At 40.4% G+C, this 13,694-nt stretch overlaps 1 long non-coding RNA gene across 1 annotated transcript; it reads left to right on the plus strand.

The window, feature by feature from the left end:
• The first annotated feature begins 8,344 nt into the window (after window positions 1-8,344).
• LOC119490946 lies at window positions 8,345-11,627 on the plus strand. The gene is made up of 5 exons (XR_005207508.1): window positions 8,345-8,743; window positions 8,838-9,901; window positions 9,984-10,139; window positions 11,002-11,094; window positions 11,429-11,627. It is a non-coding gene; the product is annotated as an uncharacterized LOC119490946 (long non-coding RNA).
• The last annotated feature ends 2,067 nt before the right edge of the window (window positions 11,628-13,694 follow it).

A 13,694-nucleotide genomic window follows, 5' to 3' on the forward strand; every position in this document is an offset into this window, starting at 1 on the left:
ATCTCCCGGCAGAAAAAGAATAATAATAATAATAATAATAATAATAATACTTAGAAAAACAATAGGTTTCCTCGCACTTCGTGCCAGGACACCGTTGGGTCCTGGCACTTTCGTGCTCGGGCCCTAATTAAAGCTGCAAGCAGCGATGAACGGGCCCTCGCCCCCGCGGGCACGTCTGGGGAACGCACACGTCGGGATACCCGCTGTCGTGCATTCCGGTGAAAGTCTGACTCTAATAAAACATGTCAAATTTGGGGAAGATTAGACAATGTATAGTCAATTTACAACAACTTCCTCTTTCCTGTAGAGGGCGCTATGACTATCACGCATAATACCACGTATATGTCTTCAGGCTGGGACCCTTATAAAACATGTCAAGTTTGGGGAAGATTGGACAATGTATAGTCAATTTACAACAATTTCCTGTTTCCTGTAGGGGGCGCTATGACTTTCACTCATAATGGCACATATATGTCTTCAGGCCTGGACTATTATCCAGCTTGTGAAATTTGGGGCAGATCGGACTATGTAAAGTCAAGTTACAACAGCCTCCTGTGTCATGGCGAAACATCAGAATTCGCCGCGCCGCCACAAGAACGCCGTTTCACGAAAACACAAAAGCTTCGCAATTTAGCATCGTGAAGTTGTTGAGATTCTGCTGCCCAACTTTGAGATGGATCGCTTGAATCCTCTAGGAGGAGTATCGCAAAGTTCCATACCTAAAAAGTGACAAAATGGCGTCTTCGCACATGACGTATGACATCACCGTGCGAGCGATCAAAAATCCCTTCGCAATTTATCATCACAGTAGTTTGAGGGTTGTACCACCCAATTTTGACGCGAATCCGATGAAGTCTCTAGGAGGAGTTCGTAAAAGTATGTAAATGACATGAAAAACACAAAATTCAATATGGCCGACTTCCGGTTGGGCGGAGCTAAAAAAAAAACAATTAGTAATATGTTTCAAATAATTAGTGGGATATGCATACCAAATTTCATGAATATCGGATGAACTTTAACAAAGTTAAGGTTTCAACGCATTAGGGGGCGCTATGGAGTCCGCTGGCGACGCCCGTTCCGAAACACTACAGAACATTGCAATTTTCGCACCTCCCGACGCACGTTCCAATTTTGGTGAGTTTTTGGGAATGGGAAAGGTCTCAAAAACGCGTTTTTGCAGCAGAAAAATAATAATAATAATAATAATAATAATAATCTGTAGAAAAACAATAGGTTTCCTCGCACTTCGTGCCAGGACACCGTTGGGGTCCTGGCACTTTCGTGCTCGGGCCCTAATTAAAGCTGCAAGCAGCGATAAACGGGCCCTCGCCCCCGCGGGCACGTCTGGGAAACGCGCACGTCGGGATACCCGCTGTCGTGCATTCCGGTGAAAGTCTGACTCTAATAAAACATGTCAAATTTGGGGAAGATTGGACAAAGTATAGTCAATTTACAACAACTTCCTCTTTCCTGTAGAGGGCGCTATGACTATCACGCATAATACCACGTATATGTCTTCAGGCTGGGACCCTTATAAAACATGTCAAGTTTGGGGAAGATTGGACAATGTATAGTCAATTTACAACAATTTCCTGTTTCCTGTAGGGGGCGCTATGACTTTCACTCATAATGGCACATATATGTCTTCAGGCCTGGACTATTATCCAGCTTGTGAAATTTGGGGCAGATCGGACTATGTAAAGTCAAGTTACAACAGCCTCCTGTGTCATGGCGAAACATCAGAATTCGCCGCGCCGCCACAAGAACGCCGTTTCACGAAAACACAAAAGCTTCGCAATTTAGCATCGTGAAGGTGTTGAGATTCTGCTGCCCAACTTTGAGATGGATCGCTTGAATCCTCTAGGAGGAGTATCGCAAAGTTCCATACCTAAAAAGTGACAAAATGGCGTCTTCGCACATGACGTATGACATCACCGTGCGAGCGATCAAAAATCCCTTCGCAATTTAGCATCACAGTAGTGGGGGGATTAGACCACTCAAATTTGACGCGGAACCGATAAACGCTCTAGGAGGAGTTCGTAAAAGTATGCATAAAATACATGAAAAACGCACATATTCCAATATGGCCGACTTCCGGGTGGGCGGAGCTAATGAAACCCGATGAAGAATATGTCCGAAATATTGAGTGGGATATGCCTACCAAATTTCATGAATATCGGATCAACTTTGACCAAACTACGGCCTTCCACGCGTTAGGGGGCGCTAGAGGGCCGGCTAAACCCACTGAACATAATGGCTGTATATTTACATAAAGTTCACAGGTGTCCATCATATTGCCAAGTTTCATGCGATTCCGAGTACCTCAAGGTATGTTCCATATCTAAAAGACATAAGGGGGCGCTAGAGAGCTAACATGCCACGCCCAAGCAAAATTTCACTACTAAAATAAAGTAATTATGAGTTTGGATGTGCGTGTAAAGTTTCATAACTTTTTGGGCATCCTAAAGTCCTAAAACATGTGTTCGTAAATTTTAAAATCACGCAGGAAGTCCAACATGGCTGACTTCCTGTTGGCCGAAAAAATCTGAAAAATATTTAATCCAGGTATGAGGATGTGAGCAATGACATACTTGAATTTCGTGAAGATCGAAGAAACTTTCTCTGAAAAACTGCCTACATTAGGGGGCGCTATCTCGCTCCCTGGAGACACCCGAGCCGGGTCACTACAGAACATTGAATTTCGCGCCACTTCTGACGCATATTCCACTTATGGTGAGTTTTTGGGGATGGGAAAGGTCCCAAAAACGCGATCTCCCGGCAGAAAAAGAATAATAATAATAATAATAATTAAAGCTGCAAGCAGCGATGAACGGGCCCTCGCCCTTATGTGCACGTCTGGGGAACGCGCACGTCGGGGAACCCGCCATCGTGCATTCCGGTGAAAGTCTGACTCTTATAAAACATGTCAAGTTTGGGGAAGATTGGACAATATATAGTCAATTTACAACAACTTTCCTGTAGGGGGTGCTATGACTATCACGCATAATACCACGCATATGTCTTCAGGCCGGGACCCTTATAAAACATGTCAAATTTGGGGAAGATTGGACAATGTATAGACAATTTACAACAATTTCCTGTTTCCTGTAGGGGGCGCTATGACTTTCACTCATAATGGCACATATATATCTTCAGGCCTGGACTATTATCCAGCTTGTGAAATTTGGGGCAGATCGGACTATGTAAAGTCAAGTTACAACAGCATCCTGTGTCATGGCGAAACATCAGAATTCGCCGCGCCGCCACAACAACGCCGTTTAGCATAAATACAAAAGCTTCGCAATTTAGCATCATGAAGGTATTGAGATTCTGCTGCCCGACTTTGAGATGGATCGCTTGAACCCTCTAGGAGGAGTATCGCAAAGTTCCATACCTAAAAAGTGACAAAATGGCGTATTCGCACATGACGTATGACATCACCGTGCGAGCGATCAAAAATCCCTTCGCAATTTAGCATCACAGTAGTGGGTGGATTATACCACCCAAATTTGACGCGGATCCGATAAACGCTCTAGGAGGAGTTCGTAAAAGTATGCATAAAATACATGAAAAACGCATATATTCCAATATGGCCGACTTCCCGGTGGGCGGAGCTAATGAAACCCAATGAGGAATAAGTCTGAAATAATGGGGGGGATATGTCTACCAAATTTCATGAATATCGGATCAACGTTGACCAAACTACGGCCTTCCACGCGTTAGGGGGCGCTAGAGAGCCGGCTAAACCCACTGAACCTAATGGCTGTATATTTACATAAAGTTCACAGGTGTCCATCATATTGCCAAGTTTCATGCGATTCCGAGTACCTCAAGGTATGTTCCATATCTAAAAGACATTAGGGGGCGCTAGAGAGCCAACATGCCACGCCCATGCAAAATTTCGCCACTAAAATAAATTAATTACGAGTTTGGATGTGCGTGTAAAGTTTCATAATTTTTTGTGCATCCTAAAGTCTTCAAACATGTGTTCGTAAATTTTAAAATCACGCAGGAAGTCCAACATGGCTGACTTCCTGTTCGCCGAAAAAATCTCGAAAATATTTAATCCAGGTATGAGGGCGTGAGTTATGACATACTTGAATTTCGTGAAGATCGAAGAAACTTTCTCTGAAAAACTGCCTACATTAGGGGGCGCTATCTCGCCCCCTGGAGACACCCGAGCCGGGTCACTACAGAACATTGAATTTCGCGCCACGTCTGACGCATATTCCACTTTTGGTGAGTTTTTGGGGATGGGAAAGGTCCCAAAAACGCGATCTCCCTGCGGAAAAAGAATAATAATAATAATAATAATAATAATAATAATAATAATACTTAGAAAAACAATAGGTTTCCTCGCACTTCGTGCCAGGATACCGTTGGGGTCCTGGCACTTTCGTGCTCGGGCCCTAATAATTAAAGCTGCAAGCAGCGATGAACGGGCCCTCGCCCCTTGCGCGTCGGGGATGCTGGCGGGACGCCGACCGACGCGGCCGGGCACGGTGAAGCCGAAACTCTGACGAGCGCGACGACGCCTGCCGCAAGGCTCTACGACAAACGGATCACGAGTTATGAAAGGGGGCGTGGCTAATGTGTAGGGGGCGGGCATAACTTTCACCAATGAAACAGGCACTCTCTGCTGAGTGATATGACACCTCCCACAAGACTCTACGACAAACGGATCATGAGTTATGAAAGGGGGCCTGGCACGAAAGTGCGAGGAAACCTATTGTTTTTCAACAGATTATTATTAGGGCCCGAGCACGAAAGTGCCAGGACACGGCACCGAGACTCAGGAAGATGTCAACACATTACAGTGAGCAGAGATGTAATCAGCCAAATAAACTGAAAACACCTGTGTGGGTGTTCATAGCTTTTAACGCAGGGTGCAGAACCCTAGGATCCTCCTCCACTGTCACCTCTCTGTTGTCAGTGTCATACCTACACCCAGACTGAGGTGTAGGCATTTGTGGTGTAGAGACTACAGGTAAAAGAAATGCACTGCACTTTTTTTATTAGCTTCTGGTGCCTGTAATTTCAGATTTTGTACTGTCATCACCTATAATCATGACTAAAAGGATATCAGTATGTCATTTGGTACCCCGTTACATTCATGAAGTCAAAACTGCAGCTACTGGTGACAAAGTTAAGAGCGAAAAACAACGTTACTGGGTGAGCGATCTAATCGGCGTGAACGTCAGAGTTTGGGTGTGTCCCATTTTCACGCATGGGAAAAGATGCTGTAAAGACAAACTTATTGTCTGTGTTATTTATTGGTTTTGATGTGAATTATTCACACTCTACGGTGTTGACTTCATTAAGTCAGAAAGATTAGTGACATGGTTTGATTTGATTAAAACCTGATTCTATTGAGCAGGTTCCTCAGGCACGGCTCAACAATAAGGATTGCTCACATGCAAGTATAATGCCACATTGGGCTCGTAAATCTAACAACTTCCTGTTTCCTTTAGGTGGCGCTATGACTATCACTCATAATTGAACGTATACGTCTTGATGCTGGGACTCTTATAAAACATGTCAAATTTGGGGAAGATTGGACAATGTATAGTCAATTTACAACAACTTCCTTGCTCGGGCCCTAATAAACAGATACAGGCAAATATTGCCGGTGTGCAACAATCAGGTGCCAGAGTTCCTCCTGAAGTCCACCGCCATCTCCACTGTCTTCAGAGTGTTCAGCTCCATGTGGTTCTGGCTGCACCAGGACGCCAGATGGTCAACCTCCCATCTGTAGGCAGACTCATCACCCTCGGAGATGAGGCCAATGAGGGTAGTGTTGCAAACTTAAAGCTGCAGTACACTCTAAAAAAGGATTCGTGGGGTCAGTAAATCACCCTTAAAATAAATACGTTTTTCAGCAAAAATAAATTAAGTTTGTTACATGTACTTGTTTTAGTGAGTTGAAGACTTAATAAAATAAGTCGCTCAAACTGAAAAATGAACAACATTGTCTTTACTTAAAAAATATATTAATTTAGAATAAATACTAAGTTAGTGTAACTTGTATCTAGTGAGTTAACGCACTCCAGGTTGGAAGTGGTTAGGGATAGGACAAAGAGGTCATGTGACGGTTCGAACTAGCCAATCAGAGCACAGTAGGGCGGGACTAGGCGGACGACTCTCGGAGACATGTTCGCGCTTGTTTTTTGCTACCAAACCGCATCTCTCAGAGCAGCAGGAGTTTTACCTAAATATCATCCAAGTTACTTGGTAAGTAATTCATTTTTCTTTGTTTCATTCACAACAGCTGCTTACTGCATCAGCACGTTTGACATTTTACTCTGTATTAGGGCTGCACCTAACGATTATTTTTTTAACGATTATTTTTTCGATTAGTCGATTAATCTAACGACTAATTCATCAATTATTAGAAATATTTTTTTTATAAATAAATAAATATCAAAAACTTGACTCATTATTATTTCAATACTTTATTCAAATATCTTCTCTTATAAACATATACATAAAACAATAATATTATTATGGCATTATTTCACAACAAAAAGTAGCCCAGTCTTTACTGTTAATCTGTTTTCAGTCCAACATACAATTTCTTCAAAATAAAATTAAAACAAGAGCTTGTATTGTAAATTCATGTAAAAGGAATAAAGTGCAATGTTCTTTTTGTAGAAAAAGTCCTCCACTCTGCTTTGTCTCGTCCTGAAAAAGAGACACAGAAAGCCCATTAGAATAATGATAATAGTGGCACATTTTCAAACAGGTCTAATTTCCACAGCACTGTTGTGTTATGACATTAGGCTAATAATAATAATAATAATTCTCATCAGTATTTTTACTTAAGTACTTAACTTAAAACTTAAAATGGTTTAGACATGGATTTATTTAATCACTGTAATAATATGCAGTTAAGATAAACACTAGCAAATGTACTTTTGCATCAGTGTGGAGAAAGAGAAATAATTGAAACTATGTATAGACTAACAGTCACAGACTGTAGAACAATATGTAATGTTACTATAAGCCATTTTCTCACCCGTACATCGCCGTTAAGTAAACAGAAAATATATAACGGCTGAATAACAACATTAGATGACGCGTGGTGTAACGTTACGTTACGTTACTATAACAGTGGTCCATAAAATACTTTTAACATGGTGGTCATAAAGAAACATTTTAAAAACAAACGTTAAATGACTACTGCTAACAGAAACTTTTACAATCTTAATAGATCATGCCTGGTGGGGAAAAAGTAAACGGGACTTATGGCGGTGTCTTGCTGCCGTCTTCTTCACTCAGCGCTCTGGGATGCCTTCTTGTCAGGTGATGGTGCGTTGCACTTGTACTGCTGTAGTACGCCATCTCCATCCTGCACAACTTACAGAGCACCACATTGTTGGGTCTCTGTTTGAAGTATTCCCACACCTTTGATGAACGTTGGAGAGGTTTTTTGACGCTTCTTGCGCTCTGGGGGAATCAGAATCCATACTCGGACCGGGCGCAGCGCATTTTCATTACGTCATCCGATGCGTCGACGCACATTACGTAAATCGACGTATTTACGTAATCGATTACGTCGACTATGTCGACGAATCGCCCCAGCCTTACTCTGTATACTTCAGTTTAATATCAATTTTGGTTAATTGAGCTGCAGCTAAAAATGCAGTAATGGTGTCTGGGAAGCAGACACCACGTTGTGGAAACGCCATATAAGCAGGGCTTGACATTAGCACAATTCAGCAGTGGTCAAGAGAGTCACTCTTACTATTGAGTTACTATATTATCAAACCCTCATACCAGGACACGCAAGTGTACCGCGCGTTCATGCACGCACCACAGGAGTTTTCATCAGGATGATTAACTTGGCGCACCTGTGATGATTAACTTGGCGCACCTGTGGCGCATTTGAGCAAGGAGTGGGATCAGAAAGAAGGCAGTAAGTAGTAAGTCTAACTAGCCACTTTGGCGGGCTGCATATTAAAGCTACAGTATATGCACGCAGCCGCATGCAGAGTACACGGTATGTAGATTGATTGTCACCAGTTAGCAGCATGTGCTAAGGTTAACACAACAAGCGGATTGGCGTGTGAGAGAACGGGACGTTGTGTCTGCGTTGCTTTGGGAAAGTGTTCAGTGTTCTACAGTGTACAGAAGTGTTTGAAATGTGAGTGTTGAAAGAGGAGATCCCGTTTTGTTCATAGTCTTAATGAGTGAAAGGAAAATGTAAAACCTCAGAAAGAAAGAGAATAAGCATAGGCCTATTTCTCAAAATGTTTAACTATTAAATGTATATACAGTAGCTTATTTAATTTTTATATAGATTGAATCACACTTTTAAACGTTTTTTTTAGGTTCTGAAAAAATCTAATTATATTTATTACAAAATGTTGATTTGAACATAAAGGAAGTTATTCTTAAAAACATTGATATTCTGATTTGGTAAAATGTGTGAGAGACTAGTAGAGGAAGCAACTGAGTTAGTGTTAAACCCTGTAATCCTCATCTCTTTGATCCACCAGTTTACCCTGATGGAGTCACAGGTCATGAAAAGTTTAGTAATGGCTGTATGAAAGGAAATAACTGTATTGTGTTTTCTCTAGATTCTGCAGGGCCTGGACTACCTTCACACTTGGTCAGTGTAAAATCATCCAAGCCTAAGAACATCCTGCTGCGTCTGGAGGAGCAGTCCCACAAAGTACCTGCAGGGGAGAGCAGCACCTCCTCTGCACTGAAGATTACATTTTTTCAAGAGCTTAGGTTTTGGGTAATTATCAGTGTTATTATTCTGTTCTACTTTTTAATGTTTAGGGGGTGGAAATGATGTAACTCTAACTGAGGTGATGTACTCTCTTATACAGATGCTCAAATGGGTCATCAGGCCAAACTTAGAATCGTACTCAAGGACCATGACATACGGAAACTGGATTTACCTCATGGAATCCCTGGGACAGTGGTTGAACTTGAGTCTATTGTGAGAGAGACATCTGGGCTTGATGGGAACTTTATTTTGCATTATAAGGATGCTGATTTTGGAGAGGAATATTTTTCTCTCACCTCAACAAATGACATCAAGGACAAGGACACAATCAAAGTGGTACACATTGTTGAACCTCCCACAGTCAATCTGACGTTTACTGATGTGGACAGCTCCTTCGAAAGTGCATCAGACGTCTCCGTCCATGCAGCTTCCTCCGTCCATGCTTCAGAGACCTCCGTCCATCCTTCTAACAGCAGTTGCTCATCTGGATCGCAGGATACCTTGATTCTTTCATCACCTGAACACGTGACTCAGTGTTGGCCTATTGAATTTCCAGTACCTTGCTTTGCCTACGGCACAGAGCTTGTTCTTGCCTCTGGAAATGAGGCTTTCAAGAAGGATGGAGTTCAACTTAACTTTACCACAATCCTTCCAGACATCCTTGAGAAATTGGCTGGAAGCATCTTTCAATATGTTGCCTACCCGACAAGTGCGCAGTTTGCTAATGTTACTGAGGCGCTGATTCAGAAGCATCCTTGCCTTAAAGAACCAGGATCATATAATGGATGCTACGGATGGCAACAAAGACTTAAATATAAAATGGGCAACTATAGATCTAAACTTAGAGGGCTCGGGTGCCCTGAGATTGATGTGAACTCTCTCTAAAAAAAAAGAGCACATGAGAAGGCATCCGCAAAGAATATAAAAAAGCCAAGAAAGGCAGAGGTAAACTATTTACCCCCTCGCCCACAAGGAGAAACAGAAGGAAGCTTGGAACATCAAAGAGTGGAGCTCCTTAATGAAGTTAAGAAGAGGAACAACTGTCAGACCATCAGCGGAAAAATGGCAAAGACATTCTCCAGTCGCAGACAGGAAGTTGTCAATCTTGCATCACCAGTCAGTGACTTCAAAGATCGATGGCCTGCTCTTTTTGATGCAGCACAGGTGAGTATTTTTGCAGTATGACTTGTATGCAAACGTCTACATCAACAAATTGTGCCTTTTATTTGTGCTTTATTTTAAACAGATAAACAAAGAATTCAGAAGGATCACCACTGCTAACCTGGAAACAACGTTCATGGCAAAACTGGACCAGTACTCCCCCAAAATAATGACCTTGGCCTCGTCAACAGGGGGGGCTGCAAAAATGAAGATCCAGCGGATAAGGAACATGCTGCTAGAGGTATGTATGAATGTTGGTTGGTGACGAAAGCTGCCACCATTTACTTCACCTGACGTATATGGTACGTATTAGAGCAACCAATAGCAAAATTCAATTGCAATAGCTGGGTTTCAACCAGTATAGGGCAGTAACTATGCATATTTATAACACAATATATAGAATTCAAATACGTTGCACTAAAATGTCAAGATTTGGACCTGAATCCATCAATGGCACTACTAAATACACACACACACACACACACACACACATTGGTTTCAAGCTGAAAAAAGTGGTTTGAGGTTTTAATAACTCTTTAAATTTGCCAAATGGTAAAAAATACAATTTCAAATAAATACTAATCTTGCTCAGTGTCTCCTAGATGTGTTAATAAACTGTTTTCTAACACAGACTAAAGAAATCACAAAATTGAAACAATAAATACTAAAGCAGGAAACAAATGAACTGTGAGGGGGAACATATAGGCAGACAGTAAATCTAATAACAAAGTTAAATTTAATAGCCCTCTTAAAATTAATTTTGCATTTCCATTATTAATTCTTCATTGGGTCATCATTCAAACTCAAGACAGAGTAAGGACATAGAATAGTAGAGAATTATTAATTAACAAATGTATTTGATTTTGCTGTGTTTTTATTTTACATTTTGACTTTTGTAATGCATAATTAAAATGCAAACTAATTGAGTTAAAAAGACTTTCTTTAAAATTAGCAATTTATTTATCAATTTTAAGTAAACAAGCTCAAAATCAATAATTGCCTCATAAACCTCACCCTTTAGTCTTTTTTCCCAGTGATGTAATCATTAAAAACACATCCTTATGGAGGAGCAGTTTTAAGATTTTTTTTTTTCTCCTTCACAGGATGATTCGGTGGAAAAGAGGAGAGAGGTCGCTATCCGTTGTCTGGTGATGTGTCTCTGAGAAAAGGAGGAGGAGCTCTTCAAAGAACACTTGGTAGGTAAATCAGATGCTTAAGCTCTGACACACTGTAATTTGTGTTATACTCAAACACATTGCAGTGATGCTGGTTTTGAGTGGGTCCCCAATAAAATTTGTGTTTTGAGTGGGTCCCCCAATATTTTTTTATTTTTTTTTATTATGGTTATATTCATGTATGTTGAAAATGTATCTGAAAATTAAAAGAAAAAAATCCCAAACCTGAAAACGTAATTTACAACACCATAGACAGTATACTTATCTTTATATACAGTTTATAATACTGTTTTTAAATGTGATGACTTGTTGAATGTTTGATGAATGATTGTTTATTCTGATCTACTTATTCCAGGATGGTGAAGTGCAGGATACTGATGAAGTGATGAAGGTTGTCGTCACCAGGGGTGCCATAATGACTGATCCAGCCAGTGCAAGGATAGTGATCGAGGGAACAGAAGTCCTGGAAAACCTGGATGTGCCAAGAGCCTGTGCCTTGTTGATGGGGCTGATATACGCGCTCAACCTCAGCTACCCAAAACAACTGATGAAAACTTTTGAGATATTTCAAAAGATAATTCTTGAACTAGATGGACGGAAAGCCAGCCCGAAGGTAATGTCGCTAAAAAATAAACTGCTGTCTTAAAAATGTCAAAAAGCAGACCGCTGTCCTCAAATTCAGCAGGAAATTGTAAGTTATGTATGTACATTTTGTTAACATACAGCTTGCCTACATCAACATATCACGTTCAAGGCTCAAACTGCCTCTGCAATTTTTAAGAATGTTTATTATATTAGGGATAATGTACAGCCGGTCATTGCTGTGAAAGAATCCCCGACAGGGCGATGCTGCACCCCGACGTGAAGCACCCTGAAGGGGATTCTTTCATAACAATGACCCGCTAGCTGTACATTATCCTGCTTATTACACGGCTACTTACTGAAGAAATCAATATTTTCACACAAACGGTCTGCTATACATAGCAACGGTCTGCTATAAAGAAATTACAGAGCACAGAACGCGTATTCAGAATCAAGTATTCAACACAGCCGTGTAATAAAGACATGTTAGGACCTCCAAAAAGTGTTTTCATAGTTGATTTGTACTGGGATGAATGAGGAAATGTGTTTGTACTTATTTCCTGTGCAGTGATTACATCATCATCATTGTCTACAGTGACAGTTTGTTTGAAAGACATTATGTGGACACTGGATATTCACGCTGGATATTTGTTGATGCTAAGTTGCCAGTTTATTGGGTCTACCTAGCTAAAAGTAATGCAGTTTTAGTGTGGTGCTGATTACACTTTATGATCATTTTGGAGGATGTTTGTGATGTTGAGCTAATATTGTGTTATACTAAGGTGTTTCTTATAATCAGTCTACCCTCACTGAGATAAATGGTGTGCACACAACATTAGAATCAGGAGGATTTATTGGAGGACTGCTGTTATAAACTGCATTAGTTTAAGCCAGGTGTATCCAATAAACTGGTAATTGAGTGTGTGTCGTTTAAATTCAGTTCTGATGTTTGTATTATTTCTATTTTTGAAGTACAAAGTTGTAAGTGAAGAGCTGCTGGATACATTTTGTGATATCGTTAGAACGATTGTTTCCTGGTGAAAGTTTTGGTTACTGTCCTGATCTCATTGGGAATGAGGAGCATTGGACATGGTTTTGTGCACACACCATGGTATACAAATTTTTCATGTTTAAAAGAAGCTAGTTTGACAAAGTGTTTAAAATGTCTAAAATAAACCTGTTTGATCATACAAACTTTAACTGAAATATGTTATTTATTTTGACTTAAGTGAAATGATTTACTAATACTCAAAAAAATTAAGGTAACAAATTGCATGGATCTTTTCAAGTAGTCCCAACTATGGCATTATTGATTTACTAATACTCAAAAAAATTAAGGTAACAAATTGCATGGATCTTTTCAAGTAGTCCCAACTATGGCATTATTGAGTAAATCCTATGAGTCTTTTGTAGTCTGACTAACCCAATTGATCAAGCTCAACCAGCTTGATTTGCTTTGACCTCTAAAGGCTTAATTAAATTTAACCAACTTAATATTAATCCAAACATTGTGTTGATTTAATATTAATCCAAACATTGTGTTGATATTAAGTTGGTTAAACTTAATTAAGCCTTTAGAGGTCAAAGCAAATCAAGTTGGTTGAGCTTAATCAATTGGGTTAGTCAGACTACAAAAGACTCATAGGATTTACTCAATAATGCCATAGTTGGGACTATTTGAAAAGATCCATGCAATTTGTTACCTTAATTTTTTTAAGTTGAGCCAGTGGATTTTTTTTTAGAGTGTAGTCAGTATATTTTTGGCATCATTTGACAAAAATTCCATAATAACCTTTCAGTATATTGTAATTCAAGTGTTCTGAGAGATAACTATACTTCTGCTCCTCCTCATGGCTCTGTTTTCAGACTTTAGAACATCTAGCCAGTGACAGGAGACTTTGACCAATCACAGGTCATTTAAGAGAGAGAGCGTTCCTATTGGCTGTGCTCCGGTCATGTGACCAGAACTTGGCGTTTCTTCACCAGATTTTACAACGGCGTCGGCGTCACAAACTTTCTCATTTTACAGCTAAACCGTA

The sequence above is a fragment of the Sebastes umbrosus genome, chromosome 7 (genome assembly GCF_015220745.1).
Source record: "Sebastes umbrosus isolate fSebUmb1 chromosome 7, fSebUmb1.pri, whole genome shotgun sequence".
Lineage (NCBI taxonomy): Eukaryota > Metazoa > Chordata > Actinopteri > Perciformes > Sebastidae > Sebastes > Sebastes umbrosus.